Genomic DNA, 17,030 nt, shown 5'->3' with positions numbered 1-17,030 from the left:
CACCTGCATGCTTGTGGCCACTGTGGCACCTGCAGGACCACCACATCTGGCCAGTGTTAGTGAGGCCAATGTAGGATGTGCTTGGTGCAGGGTTTTCATGCAAAAATGATTGGTGGCTTTAATTGGAACCAGAGGTGGGTGAAGGCATAGATGTGCACCACCAGCAGCCCAGCACGTGGCTGTAACCAGTGTCTTCATGAACTGCTCTTGAGATGCAAGCTGATGTCCTGCCCACTGTGGGATGGATGGAGATGTCAGGTATTCCTGGCAAGGTCCTGCTTGGCCTGGAGGAGGCACCCAGGAAGCAGTGCATCCCATTGGGCTTTCCTTCCAGATAGTGGCCTTCTTGGGCCTTGATAGACTGGAGAATTGAGCAGAGAGAAACCTAATGAGGTTCAACAAGGGCAAGTGTATGGAGGAGGAATCCCAAGTACCAGCACAGGCTGGGGCTGACCTACTAGAGAGTTCTTCAGCTGAGAAGGACCTGGGAGTATTGTTAGATGATACTCTACAAGGCTGTTCTGGGGTGCACTGGGAGGAGTGTGGCAGCACGCTGAGGGAGGTGGTCCTAATGGTGAGGACACATCTGGAGAACTGTGTCCGTTCTGGGCTCCTTAGTACAAGAAAGACAAGGAGCTATTGGAGAGGGTGCAGTGGAGGGCACAAGGATGCTCAGGGGTCTGGAGCATCTCTCTTATGAGGGATGACTGCAGGAGCTGGGCCTGTTTAGTCTGGAGAAGAGCAGACTGAGAGGGGATCTCATCAATGTAGATCAGTATCTCCAAGGTGGGTGCCAAGAGGAGGGTGTCAGACTTTTCAGTGGTGCCCAGTGATGGGATGAGGAGCAAGAGCTGTAAACTAAAACACAAGTTTCTCCTCACCAGAGGGCCCTTCCACCCCTAATGATTCCATAATCCTGTAGTGCTCTGAACTGGGATTTACTCTGAAGCCTGGGGGATTTAACGTTCTGTCCATGAGCAAATACAGCCCAAAATGATGTCAATGCATGACCTCAACCCAGACCCCAAGAAGAGGTAAATATTGCATCACACTGAGTGTGCTGTACCTTTTGATCTAGTCTGAGAGGCTCTGCCTGTGTCCACCCTGCTGCTGGGACCAGCCAGCCCAGGGTGGAGGTATATGGTGGGAAAGGCTTTCTCCTCAGCACCCAGTTTAATGATGGGTGTCTTGGCATTCAGAATGTGATGGACACTGGTCCTGCCCCCATGCAGGGCTGCTTTGTCCAAGGAGGAGGAATTGTGTTTCACAACCCGTCTTTCCAGGCTCCCACAAGATTACTGGAAGGAGAGGAATGTGCCGGGGAAAATATCCCAACTGCTGTTAAAAGCCACAAGCTTTCTCTGTCCCTTTCCGGGTTGGCCATTCCTCCTCATTGGCAGCACCCGCTGGAGCCAGCCCCGTGTCACCTCCCCGTGTCACCCTGGGGTGCCTTTGCCCTCCTGTGTGCAAATAATTGCAGTTGTGATAAGCAGGCTCTTGTATGAAGAAACTCTTTGCTTTTCCCTTATGGTGCTCCTGGGACAGGGCTTAGACAGAGCTTTATATCTGGACAATAAATCACCAGGCTCTCCAGAGCACACCCTCCACGCGAGGCACTAATGCCTCTTAAATAATGGGCCTGCCAGATTCCTGTTCTGTCTGGGTGAAGAGCGCGCCAGCCAGAGGCAGCATCTGTAAATCATTTGCCAGAAGAGCCCAGGGAGCCTCAGGCAAATCCCTTTTGGCCAAACCTGTCAAATCATGGGGAAGGTTTCTGGGCTACCTGGAGCAGAAGCATCTGTGAGATGCTGTAGTGATAGGACAAGGCGTAATGGGTTAAAACTTAAACAGGGGAAGTTTAGATTGGATATAAGGAGGAAATTCTTTCCTGTGAGGGTGGTGAGTCAGTGGAATGGGTTGTCCAGGGAGGTTGTGAATGCTCCATCCCTGGCAATGTTCAAGGCCGGGTTGGACGAGGCCTTGGGTGATATGGTTTAGAGCGAGGTGTCCCTGCCCATGGCAGGGGGGTTGGAACTTGATAATCTTGAGGTCCTTTCCAACCCTAACTATTCTACGATTTTATGCAGCATCCTGTGGTCCTGCGGTGTAAATGCATCCCACACGTGGGAGATCTTCTGAAAGGCATCAAATCCTTGTCAGGCAAAGGCTAAGGTAGCCCATTTTATTGATCTTGCTCTTTGTATCTGCTGGTGCTTCAACATGCTGAGAGCATCAGATTGTGAGATGTGGTTCATGTGCCATGGAGGGCACTGAGGATGCTTGGATTGGTTTCGTATTGGGTTATCTCATCCTGGATGTGGAAAAGGCTGGAAGTGGGGATGGCCTTCTGTGGTGTGCCCTCTCTGTTGGGTCTTCTTTTGGAGCTCCATAACTCCAGTCCGTGGGTTTGCCTCCAGCAAGAATAATACCAGGTTCTCTGCAGAAGATCTTGTTCTATTTAGGGGTGATGGCTGCGCTGTTGCACTCACCCTCATTTCTCTCCCAAGCTAATTACAAGCCTCTTGGACTCTCTCAGGCAGCTTTGGCAGGTGCTTTGCTTTTCTAGCTCCAGTGCTGAGGAGCCACAACCGTGAAGCCTTTCCCCAGCTATTAGAGAGCAGTTACTGTCCTTGTGCATCTTTCCATTGCCGGAAGCTGGTAAGTGGATAGGTCCTACACAAATAAACTTCTCGAGGGCAGGGAGTCAAAATATCCCTGGGCTTGTTTGGTGGAAAAAGGTTAACCAGTGTGAAGCCTGTGAATTGCTGCTGACCTAACTTGTTGACAAAATACAGTGTTATTAACTGGAGTTGCAGGCAGACTGCTTGGGGCTGTTTAGAAGGGGCTTGTCCATCACAAGGACTGAGATATCCATGGGAGAAGATCTGGCTAGGCTCTTCGGAGATGCCCCCAAGGTCTTGGCCATGGCTCTGCTTTGGGGGTTTGTTGCTGAGGATGAGCTGTGCAGAGGTCTCAGTCCCCACAGTGACCACATGAGTGTGGGGATAAGCTGACAGTGGAGCTGTGGCAGAGAAGGACAGGAGGAGCCCTCCAAGGAGTCAGGCACCAGGTAGCTCCTTGAGAAAGAGCTGCAATGGGCTCTGTTGATGTAGTTGAGCATGTCCCTGCTCATGGCCTGGGGGTTGGAACTAGATTATATTTAAAAGTTCCTTCCAACCCAAACTGGATCCTGTCATGGATAAGCATCATTGCCCGGGCAGGAGCAACAGCTTTATGATGAAGGTGAAGTACATGAGTGTGACTGTGTTGCTCCCAGCATGATCCTAAATCTCAGCAGCTGCTGACTGCTGTGTTGGCATTGGAGACGTAGGCCAATGCAGCAGTTGGTGGGTGCATTGTGGTGCCCAGTGACAGGACAAGGAGCGGTGGCCTCCTAGAACACAACAGGTTTAACCTCAACATGAGGAAGAACTTACTACACTGAGGGTGGCAGAGCACTGGAACAGGCTGCCCAGGGGGGTTATGGAGTCTCCCTCTCTTTAGACATTCACAACCCTCCTATGTAACCTGCTCTGGGTGGCCCTACCTTGGCAGGGGGGATGGACTTGATGACCTTCAGAAGTCCGGGCTCATTAAACAGATGATCTACAGAGGTCCCTTCCAACCCTAATGATTCTGTGACATCATTGCCCTCCTGTTCCCACACCCCAGTGGCTTGTTGTAGTCTGTAGCAGCGCAGTGGTTGGTGCATGGCCATGGGATCCATCACAGCACTTCACAGAATCATAGAATAGGTTGGGTTGGAAAGGACCTTAAGATCATCCAGTTCCACCCCCTTGCCATGGGCAGGGACACCTCACACTAGACCATGTTGCCCAAGGCTTTGTGAACCTGGCCTTGAACACTGCCAGGGATGGAGCATTCACAGCTTCCCTGGGCAACCCATTCCAGTGCCTCACCACCCTCACAGTAAAGAACTTCTTCCTTATCTCCAGCCTGAACTCCCCCTGTTTCAGTGTGAACCCATCACCCCTTGTCCTGTCACTATGGAGAAGAGCTGCCATTGTGGTAAGCTCCAGAACCAGCTTCTCCTACCACGGCTGGAAAGGACCAGCAGCTCGTGATGAGATGCTTGCTTCCCTTGACCTGGACACGAGCAGGAAGCCCTCACTGGCTCTAACCCAAGACAGAAGCTTTGGGAATGCTCCTTGACGGCACGACAGCAAACAGTCATCTTGAGCATCACCGATGCTGGGAGGCTTTTGCCCAACAAGCCCGCAGCGAAGCCCATCCCATTGCAGGAAGAACTTGCCTTGGGCTGCGAGGTTTCCTCCCTGACATGACTGAGCATACAGGAAAGCACCCTTGGTGCGTGCCAGGGTGGTGGAAATCCACCTGCCAGCAAACAGACCTGCCACTGCGTGTCCCACCATGCTTTGAGGAGGTGGAGAGCACCCAGTGGAGGTGGGCAAAGGGGCCATGCCTCAGTTTCCCTAGAGAGCTGATAATCACCCCAAGATAAGGTCAGCCTTGGAGTCACATTTAGGAGAGGTACTCATAGAGGTGAGAGATGTGCCTCAAGGGATGCCAGGTCCCTGTAGTCAAACATCTGAAGTCCCCTCTCCTGGGATGCTCAACTTGCCTAACTGAAGTTGTGCCGTGCAGACATGACCTGATGGAGTACTGCATCCAGCTCTGGAGTGCTCAGGGCAGGAAAGATATGGACCTGTTGGAAAGGGTCCAGAGGAAGGCCACAGAAATGATCAGAGGGATGGAGCACCTCTCCTATGAGGAAGGCTGAGAGATGGGGTTGCTCAGCCTGGAGAAGGCCACCTTATTGTGGCCTTCCAGTACTTAAAAGGGGCCTGTAAGAAAGATGGGGAGAGACTTCTTAGCAGGACCTGTAATGGTAGGATGAGGGGCAGTGGTTTTAAACTAAAACAGGGGAGATTCAGGCTAGATGTAAGGAAGAAATTCCTTACAATGAGGGTGGTAAAACAGTGGCACAGGTTGTCCAGAGAGGCTGTGGATGTCCCATCCCTGGAGACATTCAAGGTCAGGCTGGATGTGGTTCTTAGCATCCTGATCTAATTGAAGATGCCCCTGCTCGTTGCATGTGGATTGGACAAAGATGAACTTTGGAGTTCCCTTCCAACCCAGCCTGTTCCATGATTCTATGATGCGTACACATGTTCCTCTTGCGCAGCTTGTCAGCTGGGGTGAAGTGGCCTCAGGGATGGAGCAGTCCATGGGCAGGAGTTTGGAGCAGCTTGACCATTGCAGAGCAACCGTGGCAAGCGGCCCACGTTTCACAAGTGGGGTTTTCCCATCAGGCTCTCCAGCTGCTATAAATAACAGGAAGTGTTTTGTCATTTTCTGCTCCGGAGAAGGTCAGGAGCTGGATGCTGTGGTCTTTGGAGCTTTAATGAGGTCGAAGATTTATGTGGTATACCCAGAAGTCCCCCTGGGGCAGCCTGCCTGGGGCCATTTGGCTTCTCGAATGGAGAAGTCTTGAATGCCAGTTACCTTACCACCCTTTAGATGTCAGGACCTGCTAAATCCTTCACGTGCTCCTCATCTCTGAGGCTTGATGTTGCAGCAACCACCTTTTGGGTTGCTGCAGAGCCTGCTTACAAGAGGTTTGAACCATCCCCTGTCTACAGTAGGGAAAGGTTCTACTGTGGATGCCAGGATGGACACAGAGGCACCAGCCAGTGGTAGTTGTTGGGAGCTCATCTGGCAGCTTCCCTGACTCCTCAGCACTTGGTATATTCCACTTACAGTAAGCAAATGCCTTAAAGTTTCCTTTTGCCTCCATCAGGGAATTTGGTCCTTCCGGAATCCCCCAAGGGTGATGGACCAGCTCTTTGACTCTCGGGTGGTTGGTCTCTGATGACCAGACCACTGTATATATCATTGTCTTCCTGTACAGGGGAACAAAGAGTCCCAACAAGTGGCACAAGACTTTGAGCAGCCCTCAGTGCAAACTGATTTTCTAGCTTTTATTCAAATGTGAGTATTGGACTTGCAGTATCCCCCCAGACCAAATAGTCACGCTTTAGGTGAAACTACCCATGCAGTGCTCTGCCACCTCCCTTACTGGGGTGTGCTCCTTGTGCTTGTCTCCTTCAGCTGGTAGGATGCTGCCAAAGCTCTTTTAAGGCGATTGCCTTCCATCTTCATGCCAAGGACTTTGCTTAACACTGTGGTGCCATGGGTGGTTGGAAGGGTCCTAAAGCATGAAAACAGTCTCAGCAGAAACAGATTGAAATGACCCGTTTCCAGTGCAACTGATGTATGCACCCCAAGGAGTTATCCTACCATACCTCTTAATTTACGGAGGTGACTGCCCCATGCTTGTGTCAGAGTCAATATAAGGGATGGGGAGGTACCTGCAGAAGTTGGCATTTGCTCCACACACATGGAAGCTGCCCTTTCTCTCTGCTAATCAGAGAGGGAACAAAGTGCAAAGCCTGCAGGGTGCTGTCTGGGTCTGGCTACCATGGAAGAAAGTCATGCACACCTTCTCTGTCTGGTGGCAGCAGTGGGTCCCCTTGAGGTCATGTTATATCCCATTGTTATATCCCATGTTATATCCCCACTTCCTCTCCTCGTGGTTTACCTGCCTTTTGCTTGCCGCAGGATGGAAACCCAACAGATAAGTGGGAAGATCCATCCCCAGGACTTTGCTCAGGCATCTCGACAGCTTTCCCAGGTCATGGAGAGCCCCAAGCATCACGCCTGTGCCGTCTGTATCCCCCGCAGCCATGCAGGGGGGAGGCAGAGCCACTATCTGCCTCTCTGCTTCCCCAGCAGATGCAGGAATACTTTGATATCCCAGCCCTGGCCCTGAGCTCCTAGCACCAGGTTTAACCACCAGCCAGACCCCTCCACTGCCTCTAAATACATCTAAACCCAGGCAAGCCATGCTTGGAGGAGTCCCGGCATTCCCCTTTTGTGGAATAGGGTTAAAAATAGCTTCTCCCCTTGCACCTGCCCTCCCATAGCCAAGACTGGTTTATTTTTACAGCCCTTGTGCTTGGCTCCTGGGGCACAGAGGACAGGGACAAGTAGATAAATGACCCATATCAATGCTGCAGAGAAGGCAGGTGGCATGGAAAGTGCTCTCACTGCACATGGGTTGCCATTCCCACCCTAACCTCTCCTTCCTCTTTCTTCCCAGGGAGCTGGTGGAATTGCCATCTCTGGAAGTGTTCACAAGCCATGTAGGTGAGGTCCTCAGTGCCATGGGTTAGTGGTGGCCTTGGCAGTGCTTGGGAATGGTTGGAATTGATGATCTTAAAGGTCTTTTCCAACCTGGTTGATTCTGTGATTCCATGATTCTTATAACCTCATGCTGCAAAACCAAGACAGAAATGCAGCTGCAGGGATGGTCCCTTGGGAAAAATATGGGATTATGCTCGTTTTTTGCGTTTTTAGATGCACCTTCAAGGGACAAGAAGTCTGCAAGCATTGAAAATGGAAATGTGTGAGTGTTATATCGGTTTCTAAAGGGGGTTGGGGTCCAAGTTAGCATCCCCTGTGCAGGTCTGAAGCAGCAAAGGAAGCGTGGCTTAGCCCTGTTTGTTTTTTACACATTTCATGAGCTTTTTTTACTCCATTTCAAGCTTATTTTAACACATGTATACAAGAGCAGGCTTATTTCTAAGGCAGAATAGCCACCCTGTGTCCTTACCTGACTTAACTGTCAAGGAAGCAGCTTTTTCTTTACTTTTTACAAGCAGAGTTTAAAATAACCCCCTGTTTTTCTGTGTGCCAGTGAATCTGCCCAAGAGGAGGTCAGGGCAAGGTCTTGTTTTCTGACTGTAAAAAGCTATTCTGCTTGTTTATGGAGCTTCCTCTTAGCAGCCGTCATTTTAGGTTAATCTGTTAATGACAGCTATAGGTAAAAACAACCTCATTTCTATCCCCCAGAGTGCTGGCAAGGCTTCATTGCCAAAATCCCAAAGTACCCAGGCTTCCCAGCAAACAGCGTTTGGGAACTTTCCATCAGTAAAACGGGATTTGCTGGGTGACCCATTCAGTCCAGGTTCTTGGCATGGATTCTGGCTTCCAGTCCTTCAGGGAAATACATGAGAAAGCCTGATCTTGGCATTTTCTGCTTGCCCCAGGGGAAGGATTTCATTCTTTATTCTTGAGTTTAAGCATATGAACTGGCAACACACCAGGCCCGTGGCAGGGAGGTGAAGAGCACCTTATGGTGGTGCTGAAAGGATGCAGGTCCATGTTGAAGTATGATGAGATGTTGTGTGTGGATGTTGGAGAGGGACTCTTCATCAGGGACTGTAGTGATAGGGCAAGGGGTAACAGGTTCAAACTGAAACAGGGGAAGTTCAGATAGGATATAAGGAAGAAGTTCTTTACTGTGAGGGTGGTGAGGCACTGGAATGGGTTGTCCAGGGAAGTTGTGAATGCTCCATCCCTGGCAGTGTTCAAGGCCAGGTTGGACAGAGCCTTGGGTGACACGGTTTAGTGTGAGGTGTCCCTGCCCATGTCAGGGGGTTGGAACTGGATGATCTTAAGGTCCTTTCCAACCCAAACCACTCTGTGATTCTATGATCTTAATGGCAGGATGGGGAGGGTGAGGAGAGCCCCAGGGAGCTGCTAATTTGCATGAAAGCAAAGTGAAGCTTTGACTGTAGGACACAGAATTCATCTTGCACAAGGCACGTGGTCCTGGTGGGTATAAACATGAAGACCTAGGAGGCAGGGGGATGAGCAGCTGCCATTTATAACCAGGAAGGAGCTGAAGCAGACGTGGGTAAGGGATGGGTTTCCACCCAGAGATGCTGTAAACCAAAACCCTGACCACTGGGGGTTATTTAAAGACTCCCACAGTGTTTCCTGCAATGGGAAGGTGCTTGGCCCATGTTCAGGCTGGGTGACTGCTCCCTGCAAAGCCAAATAAACAGCATCCACTTGAACTTTCCACTGTGTGGGCTCAGCCAGATGCCTTGTCCCTGGGCTATGACAGTGTGCCATGCCTCAGATGGGCTTTGTGGACAAGGCTTCTTGAAGCATTCAGGGCAATGACCATGTCTTGGTGTTAAAAGCTACTTTTTCTGTTGCATGAAGGACCCCAAGGAGGAGTTTGGTGCTGCTTGGAGCTGAGAAGGGGCATCCGGGAAGGCAGATCTGTGTCTCCAGAATGGGCTGGGATGCCCTATATATGGGTCTGTGTCCTTCAGTGACCCTGGGCAGGGCATAGACAGGAAATTATATCCTTTAGTGCTAGACATGTACTTTAAATGCTAAGTTTCCTGGGAGGAGCACAATCCAAGTAGCCAGGACCAGGGATCTTGTCTGTCCATCAAGGCATGTCAGGGACAAGAGAGCGTGGTGATTCATCTACTGGAGGAGAAGGTGCCAAGGCATCAATGGTGGGATGCTCATGGTGATGCTTCCATTAAGGTGCCAAGGCATCAATGGCAGGATGTCCATGGTGATGTTCATTGACTGGGGAGGTTGAGGTGGTCCTTTCCACCCTCTAACCCTTCTGTGACAGTTGGTATAAGATATTAGGCACTTGCCTATATGTATTTTGGTGCTGTTATTGAGTTGTATTTAACATCGTGCATCTCCCTCCCCGCTTCTGCCCCTTCCCTGGTGACCTAAGATGTTGCAGCAACTCCCATGAACCCTGCGATGGATGGATGCTCCATCCCCACATCCAACAGCTACCCCTCAGCCTGGGAACTTTTGCAAGACTTGGCAGAGGGGCCATTGCAGGAGTATTTCACACAGGACCCAAAAATATTGCTGTCGGTGCAGCATCGCTCGGCCTGAGCGCGGGGTCAGGTCCCTCAGAAATCAGACTGTTGACGAACAAGCTTGAGCGTATTCGACCGTTTTGTCTGATTTTTCTTGGACTCCAAAGTTTCCAAGGGAGCCAAGAAGCTGGCTGCTCCTCTTGTTGATTTTGTAGGCCAGAAATACAGCTGGGTTCAGTGTAATAAGGAAGCTTGAGTTCTTGTACCGGTATAGCAGAGAAGTTTGGGAAAGCTCACATCACAGAATCCTAGTTCGGTGTCCACTTCAGATGTAAAAGTCCAAGGTGGTGAGCTCCAGCTCTGTCACCTGCACTTAGGATCAAGGATACGGGATGATTGGATATAGGGAAGGAGTTCTTTACTGTAAGGGTGGTGAGGCACTGGATTGGGTTGCCCAAGGAAGTTGTGAATGCTCCATCCCTGGCAGTGTTCAAGGCCAGGTTGGACAAAGCCTTGGGTGACATGATTTAGTGTGAGGTGTCCCTGCCCATGGCAGGGGACTTGGAACCGGATGATTTTAAGGTCCTTTCCAACCCAAACTGTTCTATGGTTCTGTGATGGTCAGTCAGGCACAGGACAACCCACAATATCCAGCTCCAGGTCCAAACTCATTCCATGGCATCCATCTGGATTTCTAGCAAAGAAGCAAATCCAGGGGCATTTCTCTCAAGCAAGGTCAACAATGGGTCCATGCAGGCATTAGGGAGTGCAGATACCATGCCGGTACACATCAGCACTGACTGGGATGAGAATGCAGCCTTGAGGCAGGAGCAGAGCATGGCTTTAAACTGCAGATGAACTCTGAGATGTCAGTGAACTCGAAGCAAGCCCACATTTCGGCCCAGGCTGGCTGTGAATCAGCTCTGGAAACTGAAAGGCGAAACTTTCTGACTTTAGTTCAAGTTATGAACTTATAAACTCCCCAATTATCTGGTTTAATGGACACAGGCCAGAGACAAACAGTGTTCGAGGCGAGCGTATGGGGCAGCTTCCTGAAAATGAACTCATTGGAAAAGGCGTGATTTGGGGACTGGAAGTTTGAGTCAGAATCTTGTGTTTTAACAAGCTGGGTTAATTCAACATGAATGGATCTTGCTATGGATCCCCGAGCTGCTCTTGAGCATCCTCCATCCCTTTACTGCTCATTGCTAAACTGTAGGAGCATGATAAATCACTTCTAAAAATGAAGGTTGAAGAAAGTAGCACATTTGAAGCCCATCTAAATGATGGCAAATGTGCAAAATGCTTTTGCTTAGGAAAGCCACATAACCTTACTCTTTTTCCCCCATAGCAAGCCTAGGCTGGCAGTGAATGATGGGCAAGTGCAGGCAATGGGGCAGTCCATGGCCCGACTTTGCTATTACATTTTGGAGTGGGGTTAGAATAGGGATTTCCCATGTGTGGGTGCAGTTTTTATCGCCACATCTTAGTTCTGCGGGGTTTTTTTTGCAGATGCTGTTCCAAAATAAGGCTTCTTGCTCTCTGTTTCCCTTTATAACACTGATTTATTTTCTCTATTACTTTATAAATGGCTCTATGTTCCCCACAACTGTCTTCAGGCATTAAGCAAATCGGAATATATATGCCTGCAGCTCTGCTAGGGATATAAACACAGAAGAGGTGTCACACATGCAGCAGGGCAGCAGTTCCTCCCCCGAGCTGCTAAAATTGGCATCTGCTAAAGTTAGCAGAGGTCTCATTGATCTGCTGTTGCTTTATTGGAGTGGATGGGCCAGGCCTGGGGTTTTGTCAGTGCCCTGGCATCGAGGGATGCATCCATGGTCCCAGCTGCTGGAAATCGTCCTCATCCTTTTGGGGCTGTGGGTGCAAGACAGGGGGGATGCTGGTGAGTTGATGGTGCTGTCACCAGCTTTGGAGGCAGCAGTGCACACGATGATGCTCCTGCCCAGCTCCTGCCTGTGGTTGTGCTGGTGAAGTTAATCCAGAGTTAATGCTTGTCAGTTACCAAAATCTCTTATTCCTACCCCTGTGCAAGACTCGTGCCAGTCCCTTGGGTGCACACCTGTGGCTGGTGCCCCTCTGTGGTTGAGTTAGGTGAAAGCTTCATTGGTGTGTCACAGGATCATAGGATGATTCTATGGTATAGGTTGGAAAGGACCTTAAAGACCATTTAGTTCCAAACCCCCATGTAGGGACAGCTCACACTAGACCATGACATCCAAGGCTTTGTTGAACCCGGCCTTGACCACTGCCAGGAATGGAGCATTTACCACTTCTCTGGGCAACCTGTTCTAGCACCTCACCACCCTCACAGTAAAGAACTTCTTCCTTAGATCCAATCTAAACTTCCCCTGTTTCAGTTTTAACCCATTACCCCTTGTCCTATCACTGCAGTCCCTGATGAAGAGTCCCTCTGAAGCACTCTTGTAGCCCCCTTCAGACATTGGAAGCTGCTCTGAGGTCTCCAGGCTGAACAGCCCCAGTGTTCTCAGCCTGTCTCCATATGGGAGGTGCTCCAGCCCCTGATCATCCTCGTGGCCTCCTGAACATCCATCCCAGTGCAGATCACTTCAGTCCTGCAGGCTTGCAAAGGCTCAGCCAGGGAAGATGTGGGTCCAGCTTCATGGGAAAGGTGAGTCAATGTCTGCAATCCTTCACGGAAACCTCTTGGCAAGGTCCCCAAAGTCCTTCAGGTGCCACCATTGGGTGGAGCAAATGCAGCAAATGAGTAGAGCTCAAGGGAAGTTCTTCTATTGTGCTTCTAGTAAATGCCTGCAAAGGGCATGCTAATGACAGGGAAGAGGATGTACTCAATCTGATGAAGGACACTTACTGTAGATCTGGAAAGGGGTGGGAAGTGTTTTATCATTAAGCTGATAGAAGCAAATGCCAGGGAAATTCCCACCTGGGAAGGTGCAGTGGAATTTCTCACCATTCCTTGGTGTTTAATTACAGCATTCATTTAGCAGCCTCTGGCTGTCTGTCCCAGTCCCTGCGCTGCCCATAGGGCCATGCCAGTGCTGCTCCTGTTCGCAGGGAGACAGACTGGGAATGAATCAAGCTGGAAATGATCTTTTTTGCTTCTTTTCTTGGTAAGAATTCTCCCAAAGTGAGATCAGCTCCTGGGTGCCTTCACCAAGGTGGCTTTTGGCATCTCAATGCCCTCATGACTTGTGCTTGACTTTGCACTGTAGTGGATGAGCCCCATGCCCTGTCTGTGCTCCTTTGGGCTGGACAGCAGGAGAGCCCATCCCCAGGCAGGTTTTGCTGTTAGATGTCATGTGTGGTGCCAAATTCAAATTACTTCTGAAATAACAAAGCATCCTTTGTGCTGGCTGCTGAGTACTTGATGCACAGCACCTATAGGGCACTGTAGAAACATAGAATCTTAGAATGGTTTGGGTTGGAAGGGACCTCCAAAGTTAGTTTTGTCCAATCCACATGCAATGAGCAGGGACATCTTCAGTTAGATCAGGATGCCAAGAATCACATCCAGCCTGACCTTGAATGTCTCCAGGGATGGGACATCCACAACCTCCCTGGACAACCTGTGCCAGTGATTTACCACCCTCATTGTAAGGAATTTCTTCATCACATCCAGCCTGAATCTCCCCCTGTTTTAGTTTAAAACCACTGCCCCTCATCCTATCATTACAGGCCCTGCTAAAAAGTCTCTCCCCATCTTTCTTACAGGCCCCTTTTAAGTACTGAAAGGCTTCAGTAAAGTCTCACGGAGTCTTCTCCAGGCTGAGCAGTAGTCTTGTTTTTCTGCTAGGATACTTAAAATAGCACAGATTTCAGCGTGGAGCCAGGTATATGAACAGGAATGTGCATATTCTGTTGCTTCTCCATACCACAGGAGCTTATAATAGGGGAAATGATAGAGCCCTAAATCATAGAATCAACTGGGTTGGAAAAGACCTTTAAGTTCATCAAGTCCAAACGTTACCCCAGTCCTGCCAAGGTCACCACTAACCCATGGCACTGAGGTCCTCATCTACTTGGTATCTGGATACTTCCATGGGTGGTGACTCCATCACTGCCCTGGGCAGGCTGTTCCAATGCCTGAGCACCCTCTCAGTGGATAAATTGCTCCTAATCTTCAGTCTGAACCTCCCCTGGCACAACTTGAGGCCATTTCCTTTTGTCCTATCACTTGTTACTTGGAACAAGAGACCGACCCCAACAACTGGGGGTCGGTCACTCCTGCCATGTGTCTGTAGATCTTCCTCAGTATTGTGTTTTCTGTTTGCTGCACTCTGGCTTTTTAGGAAGCAGCAGGAAAAAGGAGAAAAAATCCTCCCCGGGTGCACCGGGGACAGGATGCTCATAACCAGTGGCTACGATGCCCCATGATGTAGCTTTTTGAAGCCCACAACAGCAACTCCATTGCAGTTGAGATGCTTGGAGTACCAGTGCATTGGAATGAGACTCTCTGGGTTTGCCTCTCTCATGTCTTGTGTGAGGAGCCTTTTTCTTGCACAGCAGCTTTGGCTTTTTTCTTGTTATTGGGGTTGCTTTTTCATTCCCCTCTTCTGCCTTTCCCCTACTGAGAGATGTGCATCTCCAGAACCATTTACTGTCATCAGTAGCTGGCTGCTGGCTTCATCAGCAATGCTAAATTTGGGGTTGCAGCTTAATTTACCATGGGAAACTTGTTTGCTTTCAGCTTGACGAGAGCCTGCTCCAGCACAGCAAGGGTGGCCAGGAAATGCCACCCACACCAGGGTGTCAAAACGCTTCTGAAACCATCCTGGAGCAGGGAAGCCAAGCAGAGCCGGAGCAGCTTGCGTGTCTCCAGGCCATTAAAGCTTACCCCTGGGGCTGGGGAGGATGTGCAGAGCACGGATGAAACACCGCATCCTGCCTGTCCCGTCCCTGCTGGATCCGGCCTAGGAGCTGAGGAAGTTTTCCTGCTTAGCAGGGTGGGGAGGCTTCAGATCTCAGCCTTTATTTCATTCTCAGGTGATAAAAGCCCAGCGTGTCTGAGCAGCCAGCGCCTTCAAACGCTTCCCCTGCTGCAGGGCATTTGCATTTCCCTAAAGGTAGCACCAGCTCTATGTAAATATCCCGATGAAAGGAAGTTAAAGCCAAAGCATGTTCATGGGTAAGTGTTCCTGGGCATTTCTGGAGCAGTCAGGTGTTTTCTTGCAAACCTTTCAGTGTTTCATAGAATCACAGAATGGATTGGGTGGGAAAGGACCTTACGTTCATCCAGTTCCAACCCCCTGCCATGGGCAGGGACACCTCACACTAGACCCATGTTGCCCAAGGCTCTGTCCAACCTGGCCTTGAACACTGCCAGGGATGGTGCAGTCAGAGCTTCTCTGGGCACTCTCTGCCAGTGCCTCAGCACTCTCACAGTAAAGAACTTCTTCCTTATATCCAGCCTGAACTTCCCCTGTTTCAGTTTGAGCCCATCACCCCTTCTCCTGTTGCAGCAGTACCTCTCCAGCATCCTTGATAAAGATCCTTGATAATGATAGAGTCCCTCTCCAGCATCCCTGTAGCCCCCTTCAGACACTGGAAGCTGCTCTGAGGTCTCCACGCAGCTTCTATTCTCCAGGCTGAACATGATGCCAAGGCATTTGCTGGCATTTATAAAGCTGCTGCCCGAAATCCTTCTAGTGAATGACAGGAATAGGATTCGATGGCTGTTCATCCTAGGTATCAAAGGCAGTTCATTTAAGTGGAAAGAAGCCCTGGCATCTCTGCAGTTTGCCATCAATTCTTTTTTAGCTGGTTCTGCCTCAAACAGCATCCGGGAGCAGCCTTGGCATCCAGAGCATCACTGCGTGGCAGCTGAGGCTGTGATTTAAAACGTGCTCATCCGGAGTGCCAGTAGCCTGCTTTCTGCTTCTGGTTTGCAGCCCAGAAGGAGACCGGCTTGATTGTAGTGGGAGAGCCTATTTTTGCAGTCTGGGACCAATTCCCAGGCTGCAGCTTTGTAGGAGTCTGGTGTTAAGGCATTTTCAGCCCATTTTTGTAATGCTCAGTCCTTTTCCATCATGGTGTTTAAATCCCTTGGTTATCCTTGAATCCAGGTTGAACACCACTTGGTGAAGAGGCAAGCTGGGTGTAAGCCATTGTGGATACCCTTGGAAAGGGCCACAGTGCCACCCTAGCCATCGGGGAGTCATAGAATCATAGAATGGATTGGGTTGGAAGGGACCTTTAAAGCTCATCCAGTCCAAATCCCTGCCACGGGCAGGGACACCTTCCACTAGAGCAGCTTGCTCCAAGCCCCTGTGTCCAACCTGGCCTTGAACACTGACAGGGATGGGGCAGCCACAGCTTCTCTGGGCACCCTGTGCCAGCGCCTCAGCACTCTCCTTGTAACAGATTCCCTCCGTATGTTCAACTAAACCTGTCCGCTTCCAGTTTAAAATCATTCCCCTTTGTCCTGTCCCTAGCAAAAAGTCTTTTGTCTTATAAGCTCCATTTGTATATTGAAAGGATGTGATGTCCCCAGAGCCTTCTCCATTCTGAACAACCCCAACTCTCTCATCCTTTCTTTATAGTGGGTGCCCCAGCCCCCAGACCATCTTTGTGGCCTTCTCTGGACCCACTCCAATGGGTCCATGGGTCTGTCTTGTGATGGCAACCCCAGAGCTGGACCCAGGACTGCAGGTGGGGTCTCACCAGAGCAGAGGGAGGGAAACCCCTCCCTCAAGGTGCTGCTCATGCTCCTTTTGATGCAGCCCAGGATGCAGTTGGTTTTCTGGGCTCCAGTGCACATTGCCAAGTCATATCCCAGTTATCATCTACCAGCATCATCAACTCCTGTGCAGGGCTGCCCTCAGTGCATTCATAGTACTGGGGATTGCCCTGTTCCACCTGCAGGACCTTGCACTTGGCCTTGTTGAACTTCATGATGCTCACATGGCCCCACTCATCAAGCCAATCAAAATCCCTCTACATGCAATCCCTTCCAGCTTATCAACCACACCACTCAACGTGGCATTTCATCCCTTTGATCCTTTATTTGAAGGAAAACCACCTTTATTTGCTCTGTAAACCCACAGGCAGGGGACACCTCGGGCTGCCAGCTCAGTGTCCCTTGGTGGTGGGGTTTGCACAAGAGCAGCGGCAGCTCAGACCAGTTTGTCCCTGTTGCTGGGGACCAGTTTGTCCAGAGCAGTGGGGTAGGAGAGGGCACAGCATCAGGCCATGCCTGTAGTCCTGCATCCAAAACTGGCAGCTCGGAGGTACCCACCTTTGTCCCTAAAGCCTTGCCAACGCGTTCCTTTGCAGAGCAGTGGTCCCACTGCAACCAGAGAGCTGTGCCATGGATCTTTACTGGAGATAAGGAGGTTG

At 50.3% G+C, this 17,030-nt stretch overlaps 1 protein-coding gene across 2 annotated transcripts in view; it reads left to right on the top strand.

The window, feature by feature from the left end:
- PTP4A3 (protein tyrosine phosphatase 4A3) overlaps window positions 1-17,030 on the top strand; it is a 45,284-nt gene that overhangs the window by 11,573 nt on the left and 16,681 nt on the right. Inside the window, exon 1 of one of the 2 annotated variants that reach the window (XM_061374215.1) lies at window positions 2,120-2,172. The exons of the other annotated variant lie outside the window; for it this stretch is intronic. The gene's annotated coding sequence lies outside the window, so the exon portion shown is untranslated. Of the gene's footprint in view, window positions 1-2,119; window positions 2,173-17,030 lie in introns of those variants that run through there. 2 annotated transcript variants of the gene reach the window in all.

The sequence above is a fragment of the Neopsephotus bourkii genome, unplaced genomic scaffold, assembly GCF_033783945.1.
Source record: "Neopsephotus bourkii isolate Nb327-2 ecotype Australia unplaced genomic scaffold, CSIRO-AGI_Nbou_v1 NB_1637, whole genome shotgun sequence".
In the NCBI taxonomy this organism is placed as follows: domain Eukaryota; kingdom Metazoa; phylum Chordata; class Aves; order Psittaciformes; family Psittacidae; genus Neopsephotus; species Neopsephotus bourkii.
This window is presented reverse-complemented; position numbering and strand designations above follow the sequence as displayed.